At 38.6% G+C, this 19,060-nt stretch overlaps 1 long non-coding RNA gene across 8 annotated transcripts in view; it reads left to right on the top strand.

The window, feature by feature from the left end:
- The window catches only part of LOC129621181 (uncharacterized), a 160,236-nt gene that overhangs the window by 107,118 nt on the left and 34,058 nt on the right, over positions 1 to 19,060 (top strand). Inside the window, exon 5 of one of the 8 annotated variants that reach the window (XR_008699063.1) lies at positions 7,392 to 7,414. The exons of 2 other annotated variants lie outside the window; for them this stretch is intronic. This is a non-coding gene — a long non-coding RNA (uncharacterized LOC129621181). Of the gene's footprint in view, positions 1 to 1,622; positions 1,646 to 2,377; positions 3,241 to 7,391; positions 7,415 to 19,060 lie in introns of those variants that run through there. 5 more of the 8 variants (XR_008699049.1, XR_008699061.1, XR_008699054.1 and 2 more) reach the window with 5 other exon arrangements.

The following is a 19,060-nucleotide window of genomic DNA, read 5'->3' as shown; positions in this document are numbered from 1 at the left end:
TATATAAGATTGAAATGGTATGTTCCTTGAATGGTAGAATTTTCCAGGAAAATCATCTGGTTCTGGTTTTCAAATCTTTTAATGAACATAGAATATGTAGTTTTTCAATGTCTTTTCAAGTCATTTGTAATAAGTTAGATTTTTCTAGAAATATGTCACTTTTCTAATTTTCAAATTTATTAAGAAATTCACAGTTCTCAGTTATTTAATCTATTAAATTTAATATTTTCCATTTTATTACTATTTATGCATCATCTCCATTTTTATATTTTTAAAATCAATTTTACATTAGGTTTTCTTCAAAGAAGCATTTCTTTGTAGATAGTCTTTTGCACTTATTTTTTTAAAAATTTTATTTGTATTATTTCATGGGCCTAAGGCATAGTTTCCTTTTCTTATCCCAGTACTAATATTAGCATTTACCCCACAGGTAGAATTTACTTTCTTATTGCTTTTATCTTGCTAGTCTTATTTCACTTTTAGATCACTGTTCTTTTTATGTGTTTATTGGTTTCTAGGAAAGTTTTGGTTTCTTACGCATGATTTTGGCATGATTTTGGCAATTCATTAAAGCATAATTATGCTAGTGTATCCAGAATGCAGTTAGTGTCTAATAGTGAAGCCCTGGTTAACACCTAGTAACTCTAAGAATCTTCTCCAACTACATGTTGGCAATTTTTACTCACTAAATGAAACGAAAATATAGGTCATTCAAAAGCCTGGAATGTTGTCCTATATTTTCACCTATTCAGAATACTCAACTCTTTATGGTTCCCCAGTTGCATGCCGAGGAAAGATAGAATAAGAAACAGAACTAGTAATCTAAAAAAAGGTTTGCTTTAGATAAGTGTGCTTAATTTCAGGCTCACATGATTTCTGGTGTACGTAATTATGTCTATTGAGTTAAAAGATCTCCCTCTCTGGCTCTTAGTAAAAAGCAAGTAAATAGAACAGATAATGTCAAATTTTCTTGACTATATATAAAGGTGATTGGAATAGATGTGCTCTAAGATGCCTGAACTGAAGATGCCCTTCAGTTCTAAAAAATATTCCTGTGTCTAAAACAATAAAATAGTGTTTCCTGTTAATTATGTGCCAGTGAATAATTGAGAGTTAAGTAAACATTGCATTTTCCATCTATTAACAGAGTAGTAACTTCTAAAGTATCTTTTCACCCTGTAGTCCTTACAATCAATCTAATGTTGCCTTCAAGTAACTAATCATTGTTGCTGTATTTACCTGTTCTTTATGAATTGAGATCTAGTGCAGTCTTTGTTAGTAAATGCAGATGCGTAATCCATCCCTAAAATCAAAGTAATCAAAGTTCAAGTATGTGCCCTTGGAACAGGACTCCAGGGACAGAGCAACAGCTTGTCTCACAGCCCAGAACCAGAGAGTTCAAAACATAAAAAAAACAGGCTTATTAAACTTAGGCAAATTTGACCCAGTGATATTTACGAACTAAGAAACCGAGTTTGTAAGAAAATATGAGTGGCTTTGAGAACAATGGTCATGTTCTGTGAAAACAAGTACTGAAAGAATATTTATTAAAAATACAGGTAGTATGTATATGTGAAAGTGAAAGTGTTAGTCACTCAGTCATGTCTGACTTTGTGACCCAGTGGACTGTAGCCCACCAGACTCCTCTGTCCATGGGATTCTCCAGGCAAGAACACTGGAGTGAGTAGCCATTCTCTTCTCCAGGAGATCTTCCTGACCCAGAGATCGAATGAAGTTCTCCTGCATTGCTGGTTCTTTTACTATCTGAGCTACCAGAGAAGCCCACATGAATTCACACACACACACACACACAAATGAAATAAACTTTTAAGAATATACCATTACTTCCTCTGTAAAAGTCCTCAAAAATGAGACTTTATTTTACTCAGAATAGTTTGGATTTAACTCAAATACTGAAATACAAGAGTCCTTAATGATCTTTGTGGGGTCTCAAATATAGTCAAAGATCTATAAATAAAACTTTAGAAAATACAATTTGAAAATGTTCATTCCTGAGATCAGATTCATAGGAAATCTGTACATGTAACCACTATTGGCTTTAATTGTTACATAATAATATAATGTACAAATAATAAATATTCCTATGCAGAATGGAAATAATCACATAGGCAATAATTTCACTTTATAAAAGTTAGTTTAAAAGGATTCAAGATTGATAGACTTGTATGAATCATACTACTGTAGAGTATAAAATTTAACATATATTTTTCAACTTGAAAGGTTGACATTTGAAATATATGTGAAGGAATGACTAAGCAGCATAAGGAATTAAATTAGATAACTCAATAAGTCAAAATCAATCTCTGCCACTAATTTTTTGGAAGTAAATTAACTTAGTGTCTTTTTACTTTTTCAGGGTTTAAAATTCCTGCTTATTCTCTAGTTTTCAAGTCTAAAAGATGAAAAATACTGTGTAATTCATCTTATAGTATTAATGGATAAAACAGAAGCCTCTACATAGTCCTTTTAAGCAGCAGCTCATTCAAAAATGGATTGGAATGTTCTCTCACTCTCAGAATGTTCTTGTATATCAATTTTCTTATAAGAAGTTAATATTGAGTAACAGCAGCATTGTTTGTCAATATCTTCATGTGATTGTTAGTGATACATCCTTGCACACATTGTTTCAGACAAAAAATTAGTATTTTGCATTAGAAATGGATAATTAGGCAATAAGATACAAAAGCGAGTGTGGTTATCATGAGATAAACACACACATGGGGTGTTATGAGGCACAGCCAAGTGTCTGTAATCCCTCTAGGGTATGATTATCTCGTGATAACCATACACCCTGGAGTTGCCTTATTGCTATTATAAAATATCTTTATTATAGGAAGAAATGTGCATTTTTGTGCAGAAAGGAGATGGAGCTGGCAATTTAGAATGCTGAACAGCAGTTTCAGCTGAGCTATGTGGTGTACATAGATTAATCTATCCCATTGGAATGTTTCCCCAGCCAAAAAAAATGTTCCCTAAATCCAAGCAGTCATAATCTGTAGTGATGTGCAGGTATTTGGAGCATTTGAGAAATTCCCTGCCTTGTTTTTAAGTTGTTGGTTTGATGGTTGCATTAGGTGAATGCTGAGATGCACAATGACAAGAGAATCTACACAGTGTTCTGAGAACCCAAATAGTGGTTCAGGGAACTGTCAAAATTCTGGACCATAGTTTTATCTGGTTTCTTGATCTGAATAAATGGCTTAAATTTCTTGAGGAAACAGCATCTGATAACAGAAACATTGGTAAGAGAGAGAAATCACTAGGGTGGAAACATGAAGACTGAAATGAACTCAAAATTCTGAGAAGAGAGTTAATGAATGTCCCATAAGACATTACAAACGAGGTCAATAGCCTAAAGAAACCTAGGGCTTTAAGCCTAAAGAAAGTCAAGGGAAAGAATGTTATACATCAATAAATACCTGCATTATAATCATACGGACTGGATTCATTCTCTATGGCTCCAGAGACAGAATTAACTTAAAAAATCATAGGGGAATTTCATTTTCCCATAAGAACCCACTTCTAAAATTTGAGTGGTTATAAAATATACCTGTTTTTCCTTAAAAAAAAAAATTCAGCAAAGGCTGAGTGTTATATTGAGAGATTGCTCCATTAGAGATTTCCCATATCTTAAAAATTGATTCTATAATAAAAAAAAAGTTATGGATATATATAAATAAATCTGAGAAGATTCAACATCACCTAATATGTAAGAACTGAAAAGAGACTGAATCTAAAGTATTTCTTAGATATTTTCTGTTAGGAATAGAAATAGCTAGTTCTTATATGTATCATGAATTTTTAGGTATACTAAATATATTAAAATAGGATTCAATTGTATTGAGATACTCTTGTGTGTAAGTATAGAGGATTGACTACATATATCCTATTTGATTTAAAAGTTACAGCTCATTTTTCTATGAATTTGATTGTTAACCTAATATTCTAAAACTGTGTTGAAATCAAGATGGGCAGTAAACATTTCAATAAATTTCTATTGTTCAATTGTGAGGTAAAATCAGCAATGAGCCAATCTGTAAATTGTGTGTAAAATAAAAAATCAATATTTATATTCTTGTACAGGCAACCAAATCCTTGGGAAAAACTTCAGAGATTTTAGCCCAGTTTTGGTACTTTCACAGTGCTAATCAAAATGTGTCAACTCTAATATAAGACTGTTGCTTAATATGGGATATAAAGTTGATGTAATTGATTTGATTGAATTTATTTAGAAACCTAAGAATATATGTCACATTTTAAAAAAATGAAGCAAAACCAATAATTGGTTTAAGTGTAAAAATAAACTGTATCTAGAGATCTCCTACCAGCCATGGTGATGCTTTATTGGTTTCTGCATTTCACTAACTGATATGCTTTCATGTAAAATCAATACCTCACAATCTAATATATTTTGCATCATCATGGTATGGGTTCTATGGGTTAAACTACATTTTTGATGCAGAACTCCAGATCTTTATTTTACAATAAAACTTGCCATCGGGAAAATTTAAAGGGGCACCGTTTGTTTTCTAAATATGCAACGGCATCTTTCACATAAATGACAATTGTTTCAACGGAATGCTATCATTTCTAGTCTAAATCCTCATCTTTTAATTTAGCCCTAGGCCATACCTTTCAAAGAAACTGCCATCCACAAAATATCAGATGCTCCAACAGGGCCAGACTTGTGTACCTCCCTAGTAGAGCTGTGTGAAAATTTCACACCTACACTGAAACTGCCAAAATATGCTTCTTCACTCTTTTCAGTACCAGTGGGAAAACATATACTTTTTCCCTTTGGGCAGTTTTGACAGTTTTAATACAAGTGAAAAGCAGGTTTTGCCAGCATAAAAAAGGGAAAAGGGAGAAATCTTGAAATTATAATGTGAGAACATCAGAGTGTTAGCGGGAGGTGAAGGGGAGAGGAGAGTGAAAATCTAATACTTAGTCTTATCCAAGGCTGACCACATGATCAGCAATGTTCAATGTTTGCTGGGAAGAATCACAGCAAGTGAAAGATGCTAAATATTCTAAGGGCCAGGCTCCTCGGTCCATGGGATTTTCCAGGAAAGAACACTGGAGTGGGTTGCCATTTCCTTCTCTAGGGGATCTTCCTGACCCAGAGATCAAACCTGTGTCTCCCACATTGTAGGCAAACTCTTAAACTCCTGGGCCACCAGGGAAATTGGTAAAGCCAATACTAAGTAAAAATAATGGCAATAAGACTTGAGCCTCCTGCAGCATTTTCGCTCAGAGTTTGATCCTAAGTAAAGCCAATTAGTTCTAACAATCTATTCCACACTGCCCAAGCTTACTTTCCCCCGCCTCTGGCCCCCTCCCTGTGTACTGTCAAGATTTAGAAATCATCCTTGGCTTTAAGGAGAGAAATAAAAATATAAAAGTCAACTAATATATCCTTGAGCCATCTTTCTGCCCTATGGAAAAATCATTTTCCTTTTCATTTCTTTTTCTTGAAATTTTTGGGGAAGCCTGTACCTGTATGAAAGAAAGAAGCTTTTTTGCTGAAAGGTTTTTAAATAGAAAATTGTCATTTACAATGACCACTTTCCTCAATCACTGCAATCCCAAAACACTCAAAAGGCTTGGAGAAAAAAAAATAATAGGTCTAGAAAATTCATATAGATGTAGCTCAGGGAATTCAGCCAAGCAGAGAATTCTTCAGGACCCATGGATTCCTATAGTGTTTTCACACTCTTTAGTCATGCTTTAAAACAACTGAATACACAACATAAATATCAAGTCAGTGGAAAATCAAATGTGCTGAACCATTTTGCTTCCACCCAAACTCATCTGTTAGAGTACTGTACTTTTAGAACACGTGGAATGAATTTTAACTTAACTCTTACATGGAAGTCTGCACTACATATAATTCAAAGCATTTACATAAAGATGCCTCTCTTGTCACTTTGAAGATAGGGTTACTGTGGACTGAGAGACAGAAATTGACATTTTATAAATATATGAAGAGGGGAAGTAGCTCTTGTTTGGCTTGTTTAACAGTTTTAGAAAGGGGATAGTTTTGAGTCCTATATTTGTAATTTAGAGAAAAACTGCTGGTTAATATATTTGAGGAATGCATTTACCCTTTGGGTTATTTTGTACATTGTCCATTAAATAATGAAAATAGTCATGAGTAAATGCTATTCTTTTAACTTTTCTGTACGCAATTACTATAGACTGTTGAATTTGTGAAACTAAACACCTAGGCATAAGATAAGCAGAAACTATATCATATGTCAACATTGCTGCAGGGAGGTAGACAGAGGTGTAAATTTGTTTTACTGTTTTTATAGTAAATAAAAAACAAACAGGACTTTTCCAATGACATCACAGTAACTTTTTACTGTTATTCATAGCTGAGAGTTGACTTTCTCTCCCAGGGATTCCTTCTAATCAACCATCTTCCAACATGGTGGTTCTGGGAATTGGAGCTGAGACCAGATCAATTCCTGGGTCAGGAAGATCCCCTGAAGAAGGGAATGGCAACCCACTCTAGTATTCTTGCCTGGAGAATTCCATGGACAGATGAGCCTGGCAGGCTACAGTCCATGAGGTCGCAAAGAGTTGGACATGACTGAGCGACTAACATCTACAGTGCCTATTCATTTCCTCTACTACTTTCCTCTCCTGAGGCAGGACTCCAGGTGGCCCCTGCCCCATGACTGCTAATGCCAAGTCCAGCCCAACAATCTAGTCCTGAAGCCATTTATGCTGCCCCAGCACCACTGAGGCAGGTGTTACCATTGGAACTACCTCTCAATAGTGCCTTATCTCGAGACCCTGGAAGGTTGCATCCAACTAACTCTGCATTGCTCTTTCTGAACTGACTTTGGGTGAAAAGTGTTATTTCTTGTTAAAAACTTTTTAGCTGTCTCTTTCCCGAGGACTCAGATATATGTGCAAGTGGCCTTCCCCATGTAATCCTCAGCCCTGCTCCTTTCCTTCAACAATGGAACGAACACTAAGGACAAAGCTCTTACCTTTGGTTTCCTCTTAGGATTTGTTTGTTTGTTTGTTTTTCTCCAGATTCCTCCCCTGCTCATCCTGACTCCCAAACAAGAAAATATACCGCAAATACACTGATAGTTGGGCCAAACTGTGACAGACACTACTAATTTTCTTCCAGTGTCCATTTGCCCCTTGTTCATTTTAGTTACAGAACCTCCCCACCATACCTGGGTCTCAGCATGGCATGTAGCAAGTCAGCTAGACACCATATTTCCCAGTCTGCCTTAAGGTAGCATGTAACTTAATGACTATGTGCTTGTAGTAGGTTTGTCAAGAAATGGTCTTTTGAGGTTTTGACCTTAAACACTGCCCTACATGCATTCTTTCTTTCTCCTGACTAGGAGATAGCAACAGCAGGATAAGCTGCCTTGGGTCAGCTGAGGATGACCAGGTGAATCCTGCAGCCTGAGCACTGCATTTCCTGTGGAGAAAGGGAAGCCTCCAGCTCTGGACTGTTTAGCTCTGAGTTGTAACGCAAAAGGGCAATAGATTTCTAGTTCGTTTGTTCCACTCAATTGTTGAGTCTCTTTATTACAGCATTCTGATCTGTATTTGAACCAATATACTAGGGTTGAAAGAGAAAGGGGATATTCTACATGTATTTTATCATATATCAGAAAGTGCAGTAAATTAGTGAACTCAATCAGCTTTCTTTGATATTTTGGAAGTAGGCTTAGGGAACAATAATTCCACAATTACATCTTGGAAATGGTAGTAAAAGATAACTGGATACCTTTAACATGAAAACAAATACAGCTTGCAAAAAATTGAACCACTATCTCAAGATGAAAAATGAAACTATATAAAATTGTATATGTAAGAATTTTGTGGGCTATTAAGTATTAGCTACATAATAATTATTAATGATTAATAATTTAAATTATTTTTACTGATATAATCATTGTTACTTGTGTTCTAGCCAGTTCAGAGACCTAAACAGAACATATTTCTACTAGCATTTAAACTATACTTTTAAAAAATCATAAAATGGTATGTTTCAATCATTTCATTCATTCAGCATATATTTGTGGACCACAAATATAACAGACCACCACTGTAACAGTGACGCTACAAAAACTCAAGTTTCATATATGTTTGAATTCAGATAAATACTCACACAACATCCTAAAATGTTTCTAATGAGAAAATTTCCAGTTGCATATTTGATTTGTGTTTATGAATATAGAATATATGCACATAGAAAACTATACAGGACAAATGAGGACAAGGCTTAAACGAGTTGGTTAGTAGAATTATTATTTTTTAATTGTAAGGAAACAAAAACAAAGTGAATGACTGGTTTAAAGAAGAATTGAATGAGATAAGGGTATTCCTATGGAATTGCATAAGATACGAAACACATTTTTTTCCTACTTAAAATTTGTGGGAAGCATTTTTTAATGTTGCATACCTCTTTGTATGTGTGGTTACATAATGCCCTTGTCTTCTGTTGAAGATAACTGGTTAAGCCTGTGAAATGTTCATTGATCTAAATGGATGGGTCTGAGGGGAAGGGCTTGTCAGCGGAGACAGCTTTTCAGAAGAGGGTTGTTCTTCCACCCCCCTTATTTATCCCTAAACCAGGGAAAATTCCCCTGGGAGCATAGAGGCCTCAGCGGGAACATTGCAGAGACTCAAGAGAGGAGAAATGGTTTGTAAATGAACATTTAAAACAAGAAAACACTTCTGTTTTTAAAGCCAATGAGTATAAAGTACCAGTGGGAGACGTGAGTTGACAGCTGGGACTCTGCATCCGTCTGGCCGAGGGATTCTGAGTCAATCTCTGACAGACGAAAAGTGGGACTTGGAGAACTCGGGACTGTCAGAACCTACTCAAAATTCCTGGGCTTGCCATTTCAAACCAAATTCAAACCTTCCAGAGCTTGAGATTAAAGAGAGTGCTTACAGAAAAATAAAAGAGGTTTGAAAACGCTTATTAAGAGGCATCTTAGAGATCTTTATAAAGCATCATCTGTGATGATTTACATGCAAATGATTACGAATGTGCTTGGCATACATTATGTAGGGTTTTCAGACTTGATCAAATCCAGACTGATCATAGAGAAAGAAACACACAGACTCGAGCCACTAGAGAGACTGAAGGAAGGATGGCTTGCCCATTCCTGGTTTGCAGCAGAGGAGAGATGAGAGAGAACACACTTTTATTCAGTCACTTAAGGACAACTATTGCTCCCAGGGCTACAGTCTGAGGCCAGAGATAACTCAAGAGGTTTCTGGGAGCCTGGGATGCCCTCAGAGCTGCAAGTGTGTATCGAAGAAGCCTTGAGCAGGAATTTACCCCTCACTCCAAAATGCCAGAGGCTATAGTCTCATTCCAGGGTTTCTTGGGGGCCTCATTACTTCCATCATGAGTTTCTAGGCTTCCCAGGTGTCTGAAGTGACCTCTCTCAGTGACAGGACAGGAACCAGGATGCTAGGCCTTTGCTAATCAGTCTGAATTATTAAAGAGGTTTCCCAAGTTCAGAAACTTGCTACAGAATGTAAGATGTAGATAAAATGTTAAAAGGGACCAAAAAATGCCACCAGGTCCTCAAACTGCCATAAGCAGGAAAGTCTGACAGGGTTATATAACAAGCTAAAATAGGTCTCTTGAAAACGTATGGAACTTCTGAGTTCTTATTTAATGCTAAGTGACTTTTTTTCACAAAAGACATGAGTCCTAAAAATTACACAAAGCAAACAAGTAAGGAAGTGCGTGTTGCTCCATCAAAGAGAATCGTCTGCTTAGTGCATTACATAGTACAGAATCCATGGAGTATCAGGCAGTCACTAGTCCTGCACTCCAGCCAGGTTTTCCTGATTTTCTCCCTCGGTCTCTTCTAAAATCAACAACTCAAACTCAAGGTAAAAAATGGCACTGAAGAACAATATGAAGTAGGCACAAATTTGCTTTGATGCCTATCCTCTCTTATTGTCCCACCCTTGTTCATGTCTCTTTACCAAGTCACCTCCAATCCCAGGTGTAGGCCTTACACTTAAAAATAAGAGTAAAGATGACCACAAAAGGTTTTTGTCCTCAAAAAATATCAGTATGTTTAAAAGTAAATAAACACATATTAGATAATACAGTACAGTACAGTTCAGTCGCTCAGTTGTATCCGACTCTTTGCGACCCCATGAACCACAGCACACCAGGCCAACTCCCGGAGTCCACCCAAACCCATGTCCATTGAGTCAGTGATGCCATCCAATCATCTCATCCTCTGTCATCCCCTTCTCCTCCTGCCCTCAATCTTTCCCAGCATCAGCGTCTTTTCAAATGAGTCAGCTCTTTGCATCAGGTGGTCAAAGGATTGGAGTTTCAGTTTCAACATCAGTCCTTCCAATGAACACCCAGGAGTGATCTCCTTTAGGATGGACTGCTTGGATCTCTTCGCAATCCAAGGGACTCTCAAGAGTCTTCTCCAACACCACAGTTCAAAGCATCAATTCTTTGGTGCTCAGCTTTCTTTAATTTGGTTTATTTTCTATAAACCTCTTATTTACCCATTAGTGTTTCATTGGGTAAGTCTGGTTCCATACAAAACAGAATTTTCCCCAGATCATTCAAATGAAGACACTCATGAAAGGCAAACTTTTAGAGGCACAGGCATGGCCAAAAGAAAAAAATGAAGAATAGTGAGGAACCCAGAAACTAGCAACAGAAGAAACAATTAACACCCTACTGCTTAAGGAGCAAGGGAGAAAACAGCTTTACTGAGCTCATAGGACTGGAATGCAAAAGTAGGAAGTCAAGAAACACCTGGAGTAACAGGCAAAATTGGGCTTGGAGTACAAAATGAAGCAGGGCAAAGGCTAATAGAGTTCTGCCAAGGGAATGCACTGGTCATAGCAAACACCCTCTTCCAACAACACAAGAGAAGAATCTACACATGGACATCACCAGATGGTCTATACTGAAATCAGATTGAGTATATTCTTTGTAGCCAAAGATGGAGTAGCTCTATTCAGTCAGCAAAAACAAGACCAGGAGCTAACTGTGGCTCAGTTCATGAACTCCTTATTGCCAAAAACAGACTGAAATTGAAGAAAGTGGAGAAAACCATATAGACCATTCAGGTATGACCTAAATAATATCCTTTATGACTATGCAGTGGAAGTGAGAAATAGATTTAAGGGACTAGATCTGATAGAGTGCCTGATGAACTATGGATGGAGGTTCGTGACACTGTACAGGAGACAGGAATCAAGACCATCTCCAAGAAAAAGAAATGCAAAAAAAGCAAAATGGTTGTCTGAGGAGGCCTTACAAATAGCTGTGAAAAGAAGGGAAGTGAGAAGCAAAGGAGAAAAGGAAAGGTATACCCATTTGAATGAAGCGTTCCAAAGAATAGCAAGGAGAGATAAGAAAGCCTTCCTAAGCTATCAATGCAAAGATATAGACAAAAACAATAGAATGGGAAAGACTAGAGATCTCATCAAGAAAATTAGAGATACCAAGGGAACATTTCATGCAGAGATGGGCTCAATAACGGACAGAAATTGGAGAGACCTAACAGAAGCAGAAGATATTAAGAAGAGGTGGCAAGAATACATAGAAGAACAGTACAAAAAAGATCTTCACGACCCAGATAATCACGATGGTGTGATCACTCACTTAGAGCTAGACATCCTGGAAAGTGAAGTCAAGTGGGCCTTAGAAAGCATCACTACAAACAAAGCTAGTGGAGGTGATAGAATTCCAGTTGAGCTATTTCAAATCCTAAAAGATAATGCTGTGAAAGTGCAGCACTCAATATGCCAACAAATTTGGAAAACTCATCAGTGGCCACAGGACTGGAAAATGTCAGTTTTCATTTCAATCTCAAAGAAAGACAATGCCAAAGAATACTCCCTCATCTCAGACCCTAGTAAAATAATGCTTAAAATTCTCCAAGCCAAGCTTCAGCAATATGTGAACCGTGAACTTCCAGATGTTCAAGCTGGTTTTAGAAAAGGCAGAGGAACCAGAGATTAAATTGCCAATATCTGCTGGATCATCAAAAAAGCAAGAGAGTTCCACAAAAACATCTATTTCTGCTTTAATGACTATGCCAAAGCCTTTGACTGTGTGGATCACAATAAACTGTGGAAAATTCTGAAAGAGATGGGAATACCTGATCACCTGACCTGCCTCTTAAGAAACCTGTGTGCAGGTCAAGAAACAACAGAACTGGTCATGGAACAACAGACCGGTTCCAAATAGGAAAAGGAGTACATCAAGACTGTATACTGTCACCCTGCTTATTTAACTTATACGCAGAGTACATCATGAGAAACGTTGGGCTGGAAGAAGCACAAGCTGGAATCAAGATTGCTGGGAGAAATATCAATAACCTCAGATATGCAAATGATACCACACTTATGGCAGAAAGAGCAGCACTAAAGAGCCTCTTAATGAAGTGAAAGAGAAGAGTGAAAAAGTTGGCTTAAAGCTCAATATTCAGAGAACTAAGATCAAAGCATCTGGTCCCATCACTTCATGGCAAATAGATGGGGAAACAGTGGCTGACTTTATTTTTCTGGGCTCCAAAATCACTGCAGATGGTGACTGCAGCCATTAAAAGATGCTTACTCCTTGGCAGGAAAGTTATGACCAACCTGTCAGTTCAGTTCAGTCGCTCAGTCGTGTCTGACTCTTTGCAAACCCATGAATCGCAGCACGCCAGGCCTCCCTGTCCATCACCAACTCCCGGAGTTCACCCAGACTCACGTCCATCGAGTCAGTGACGTCACCCAGCCATCTCATCCTCTGTCATCCCCTTCTTCTCCTGCCCCCAATCCCTCCCAGCATCAGAGTCTTTTCCAATAAGGCAACTCTTCGCATGAGGTGGCCAAAGTACTGGAGTTTCAGCTTTAGCATCATTCCTTCCAAAGAAATCCCAGGGCTGATCTCCTTCAGAATGGACTGGTTGGATCTCCTTGCAGTCCAAGGGACTCTCAAGAGTCTTCTCCAACACCACAGTTCAAAAGCATCAATTCTTCGGTGCTCAGCCTTCTTCACAGTCCAACTCTCACATCCATACATGATCACAGGAAAAACCATAGCCTTGACTAGACGGACCTTTGTTGGCAAAGTAATGTCTCTGCTTTTGAATATGCTATCTAGGTTGGTCATAACTTTCCTTCCAAGGAGTAAGCATCTTTTAATTTCATGGCTGCAGTCAACATCTGCAGTGATTTTGGTGCCCCCCAAAATAAAGTCTGACACTGTTTCCACTGTTTCCCCATCTATTTCCCATGAAGTGATGGGACCAGATGCCATGCTCCTCGTTTTCTGAATGTTGAGCTTTAAGCCAACTTTTTCACTCTCCACTTTCACTTTCATCAAGAGGCTTTTGAGTTCCTCTTCACTTTCTGCCATAAGGGTGGTGTCATCTGCATATGTGAGGTTATTGATATTTCTCCCGGCAATCTTGATTCCAGTTTGTGTTTCTTCCAGTCCAGCGTTTCTCATGATGTACTCTGCATATAAGTTAAATAAGCAGGGTGACAATATACAGACTGGTGTACTCCTTTTCCTATTTGGAACTAGTCTGTTGTTCCATATCCAGTTCTAACTGTTGCTTCCTGACCTGCATTCTCAAATTTGTATTTGAGTAATACAAATTTCTCAAGAGGGAGATCAGGTGGTCTGGTATTCCCATCTCTTTCAGAATTTTCCACAGTGTATTGTGATCCACACAGTCAAAGGCTTTGGCATAGTCAATAAAGCAGAAGTAGATGTTTTTCTGGAACTCTCTTGCTTCTCCATGATCCAGCAGATATTGGCAATTTCATCTCTGGTTCCTCTGCCTTTTCTAAAACCAGCTTGAACATCAGGAAGTTCACGGTTCACACATTGCTGAAGCCTGGCTTGGAGAATTTTGAGCATTACTTTACTAGCGTGTGAGATGAGTGCAATTGTGTGGTAGTTTGAGCATTCTTTGGCATTGCCTTTCTTTGGGATTGGAATGAAAACTGACCTTTTCCAGTCCTGTGGCCACTGCTGAGTTTTCCAAATTTGCTGGCATATTGAGTGCAGCACTTTCACAGCATCATCTTTCAGGATTTGGAATAGCTCAACTGGAATTCCATCACCTCCACTAGCTTTGTTTGTAGTGATGCTTTCTAAGGCCCACTTGACTTCACATTCCAGGATGTCTGGCTCTAGGTCAGTGATCACACCATCGTGATTATCTGGGTCATGAAGATCTTTTTTGTACAGTTCCTCTGTGTATTCTTGCCATCTCTTCTTAATATCTTCTGCTTCTGTTAAGTCCACACCATTTCTGTCCTTAATCGAGCCCATCTTTGCATGAAATGTTCCTTTGGTATCTCTGATTTTCTTGAAGAGATCCCTAGTCTTTTCCATTCTGTTGTTTCCTCTATTTCTTTGCATTGATCGCTGAAGAAGGCTTTCTTATCTCTTCTCGCTATACTTTGGAACTCTGCATTCACATGTTTATATCTTTTCTTTTCTCCTTTGCTTTTCGCTTCTCTTCTTTTCACAGCTATTTGTAAGGCCTCACCAGACAGCCATTTTGCTTTTTTGCATTTCTTTTCCATGGGGATGGTCTTGATCCTTGTCTCCTGTACAATGTCATGAACCTAATTCCGTAGTTCATCAGGCACTCTATCTATCAGATCTAGGTCCTTAAATCTATTTCTCACGTCCACTGTATAATCATAAGGGATTTGATTTAGGTCATACCTGAATGGTCTAGTGGTTTTCCCCACTTTCTTCAATTTAAGTCCGAATTTGGCAATAAGGAGTTCATGGTCTGAGCCACAGTCAGCTTCTGGTCTTGTTTTTGCTGACTGTATAGAGCTTCTCCATCTTTGGCTGCAAAGAATGTAATCAATCTGATTTCGGTGTTGACCATCTGGTGATGTCCATGTATAGAGTCTTCTCTTGTGTTGTTGGAAGAGGGTGTTTGTTATGACCAGTGCATTCTTGGCAAAACTCTATTAGTCTTTGCCCTGCTTCATTCCGTATTCCAAGGCCATTTTGCCTGTTACTCCAGGTGTTTCTTGACTTCCTACTTTTGCATTCCAGTCCCCTATAATGAAAAGGACATCTTTTTTGGGTGTTAGTTCTAAAAGGTCTTGTAGGTCTTCATAGGACTGTTCAACTTCACCTTCTTCAGTGTTACTGGTTGGGGCATAGACTTGGATTACTGTGATATTGAATGGTTTGCCTTGGAAATGAAGAGAGATCATTCTGTCGTTTTTGAGATTGCATCCAAGTACTGCATTTCAGACTCTTTTGTTGACCATGATAGCTACTCCATTTTTTCTGAGGGATTCCTGTATAATATGGTGGAATATTAATCATCCATAAAACAGAAAGAAGTAATGCCATGCCATTTTTAGCAACATGGATAGGCCTGGAGATTATCAGAGTAAAGTAAGTCATAGAGAAAAAACAAATATCATATAATACTACTAATATGTACAAACTAGAAAAATGGTACAGATGAACTTATTTGAAAAGCATAAATAGAGTAAAAAGATGTAGAAAACAAACATGGTTACCAAGTGGGGAAGAGGCGTGGGATGAATTGAGATTGATAAATACACACTCAGTTCAGTTCAATTCAGTCGCTCAGTCATGTCTGACTCTTTGCAACCCCATGAATCACAGCACACCAGGCCTCCCTGTCCATCACCAACTCCCAGAGTTCACTCAAACTCATGTCCATCAAGTCGGTGATGCCATCCAACTATCTCATCCTCTGTCATCCCCTTCTTCTCCTGCCCGCAATTCCTCCCAGCATCAGGGTCTTTTCCAATGAGTCAACTCTTCACATGAGATGGCCAAAGTATTGGAGTTTCAGCTTCAACATCAGTCCTTCCAATGAACACCCAGGACTGAGCTCTTTTAGGATGGACTGGTTGGATCTCCTTTAAGTCCAAGGGACCCTCGAGAGTCTTCTCCAACACCACAGTTCAAAAGCATCAATACTTTGGCACTCAGCCTTCTTCACAGTCCAACTCTCACATCCATACACGACCACTGGAAAAACCATAGCCTTGACTAGACGGACCTGTGTTGGCAAAGTAATGTCTCTGCTTTTGAATATGCTATCTAGGTTGGTCATAACTTTCCTCCCAAGAAGTAAGTGTCTTTTAATTTCACGGCTGCAGTCACCATCTGTAGTGATTTTGGAGCCCCCCAAAATAGTCTGACACTGTTTCCCCATCTATTTCCCATGAAGTGGTGGGACCAGATGCCATGATCTTCATTTTCTGAATGTTGAGCTTTAAGCCAACTTTTTCACTCTCCACTTTCACTTTCATCAAGAGGCTTTTGAGTTCCTCTTCACTTTCTGCCATTAGGGTGGTGTCATCTGCATATGTGAGGTTATTGATATTTCTCCCGGCAATCTTGATTCCAGTTTGTGTTTCTTCCAGTCCAGCGTTTCTCATGATGTACTCTACATATAAGTTAAATAAGCAGGGTGACAATACACAGCCTTGATGAACTGCTTTTCCTATTTGGAACCAGTCTGTTGTTCCATGTCCAGTTCTAACTGTTGCTTCCTGACCTGCATACAAATTTCTCAAGAGGCAGATCAGGTGATCTGGGATTCCCATCTCTTTCAGAATTTTCCACAGTTTACTGTAATCCACACAGTCAAAGGCTTTGGCATAGTCAATAAAGCAGAAGTAGATGTTTTTCTGGAACTCTCTTCCTTTTTCTATGATCCAGCAGATGTTGGCAATTTCATCTCTGGTTCCTCTGCCTTTTCTAAAACCAGCTTGAACATCAGGAAGTTCACGGTTCACACATTGCTGAAGCCTGGCTTGGAGAATTTTGAGCATTACTTTACTAGCGTGTGAGATGAGTGCAATTGTGTGGTAGTTTGAGCATTCTTTGGCATTGCCTTTCTTTGGGATTGGAATGAAAACTGACCTTTTCCAGTCCTGTGGCCACTGCTGAGTTTTCCAAATTTGCTGGCATATTGAGTGCAGCACTTTCACAGCATCATCTTTCAGGATTTGGAATAGCTCAACTGGAATTCCATCACCTCCACTAGCTTTGTTTGTAGTGATGCTTTCTAAGGCCCACTTGACTTCACATTCCAGGATGTCTGGCTCTAGGTCAGTGATCACACCATCGTGATTATCTGGGTCATGAAGATCTTTTTTGTACAGTTCCTCTGTGTATTCTTGCCATCTCTTCTTAATATCTTCTGCTTCTGTTAAGTCCACACCATTTCTGTCCTTAATCGAGCCCATCTTTGCATGAAATGTTCCTTTGGTATCTCTGATTTTCTTGAAGAGATCCCTAGTCTTTTCCATTCTGTTGTTTCCTCTATTTCTTTGCATTGATCGCTGAAGAAGGCTTTCTTATCTCTTCTCGCTATACTTTGGAACTCTGCATTCACATGTTTATATCTTTTCTTTTCTCCTTTGCTTTTCGCTTCTCTTCTTTTCACAGCTATTTGTAAGGCCTCACCAGACAGCCATTTTGCTTTTTTGCATTTCTTTTCCATGGGGATGGTCTTGATCCTTGTCTCCTGTACAATGTCATGAACCTAATTCCGTAGTTCATCAGGCACTCTATCTATCAGATCTAGGTCCTTAAATCTATTTCTCACGTCCACTGTATAATCATAAGGGATTTGATTTAGGTCATACCTGAATGGTCTAGTGGTTTTCCCCACTTTCTTCAATTTAAGTCCGAATTTGGCAATAAGGAGTTCATGGTCTGAGCCACAGTCAGCTTCTGGTCTTGTTTTTGCTGACTGTATAGAGCTTCTCCATCTTTGGCTGCAAAGAATGTAATCAATCTGATTTCGGTGTTGACCATCTGGTGATGTCCATGTATAGAGTCTTCTCTTGTGTTGTTGGAAGAGGGTGTTTGTTATGACCAGTGCATTCTTGGCAAAACTCTATTAGTCTTTGCCCTGCTTCATTCCGTATTCCAAGGCCATTTTGCCTGTTACTCCAGGTGTTTCTTGACTTCCTACTTTTGCATTCCAGTCCCCTATAATGAAAAGGACATCTTTTTTGGGTGTTAGTTCTAAAAGGTCTTGTAGGTCTTCATAGGACTGTTCAACTTCACCTTCTTCAGTGTTACTGGTTGGGGCATAGACTTGGATTACTGTGATATTGAATGGTTTGCCTTGGAAATGAAGAGAGATCATTCTGTCGTTTTTGAGATTGCATCCAAGTACTGCATTTCAGACTCTTTTGTTGACCATGATAGCTACTCCATTTTTTCTGAGGGATTCCTGTATAATATGGTGGAATATTAATCATCCATAAAACAGAAAGAAGTAATGCCATGCCATTTTTAGCAACATGGATAGGCCTGGAGATTATCAGAGTAAAGTAAGTCATAGAGAAAAAACAAATATCATATAATACTACTAATATGTACAAACTAGAAAAATGGTACAGATGAACTTATTTGAAAAGCATAAATAGAGTAAAAAGATGTAGAAAACAAACATGGTTACCAAGTGGGGAAGAGGCGTGGGATGAATTGAGATTGATAAATACACACTCAGTTCAGTTCAATTCAGTCGCTCAGTCATGTCTGACTCTTTGCAACCCCATGAATCACAGCACACCAGGCCTCCCTGTCCATCACCAACTCCCAGAGTTCACTCAAACTCATGTCCATCAAGTCGGTGATGCCATCCAACTATCTCATCCTCTGTCATCCCCTTCTTCTCCTGCCCGCAATTCCTCCCAGCATCAGGGTCTTTTCCAATGAGTCAACTCTTCACATGAGATGGCCAAAGTATTGGAGTTTCAGCTTCAACATCAGTCCTTCCAATGAACACCCAGGACTGAGCTCTTTTAGGATGGACTGGTTGGATCTCCTTTAAGTCCAAGGGACCCTCGAGAGTCTTCTCCAACACCACAGTTCAAAAGCATCAATACTTTGGCACTCAGCCTTCTTCACAGTCCAACTCTCACATCCATACACGACCACTGGAAAAACCATAGCCTTGACTAGACGGACCTGTGTTGGCAAAGTAATGTCTCTGCTTTTGAATATGCTATCTAGGTT

The sequence above is a fragment of the Bubalus kerabau genome, chromosome 10 (genome assembly GCF_029407905.1).
Source record: "Bubalus kerabau isolate K-KA32 ecotype Philippines breed swamp buffalo chromosome 10, PCC_UOA_SB_1v2, whole genome shotgun sequence".
Lineage (NCBI taxonomy): Eukaryota > Metazoa > Chordata > Mammalia > Artiodactyla > Bovidae > Bubalus > Bubalus kerabau.
This window is presented reverse-complemented; position numbering and strand designations above follow the sequence as displayed.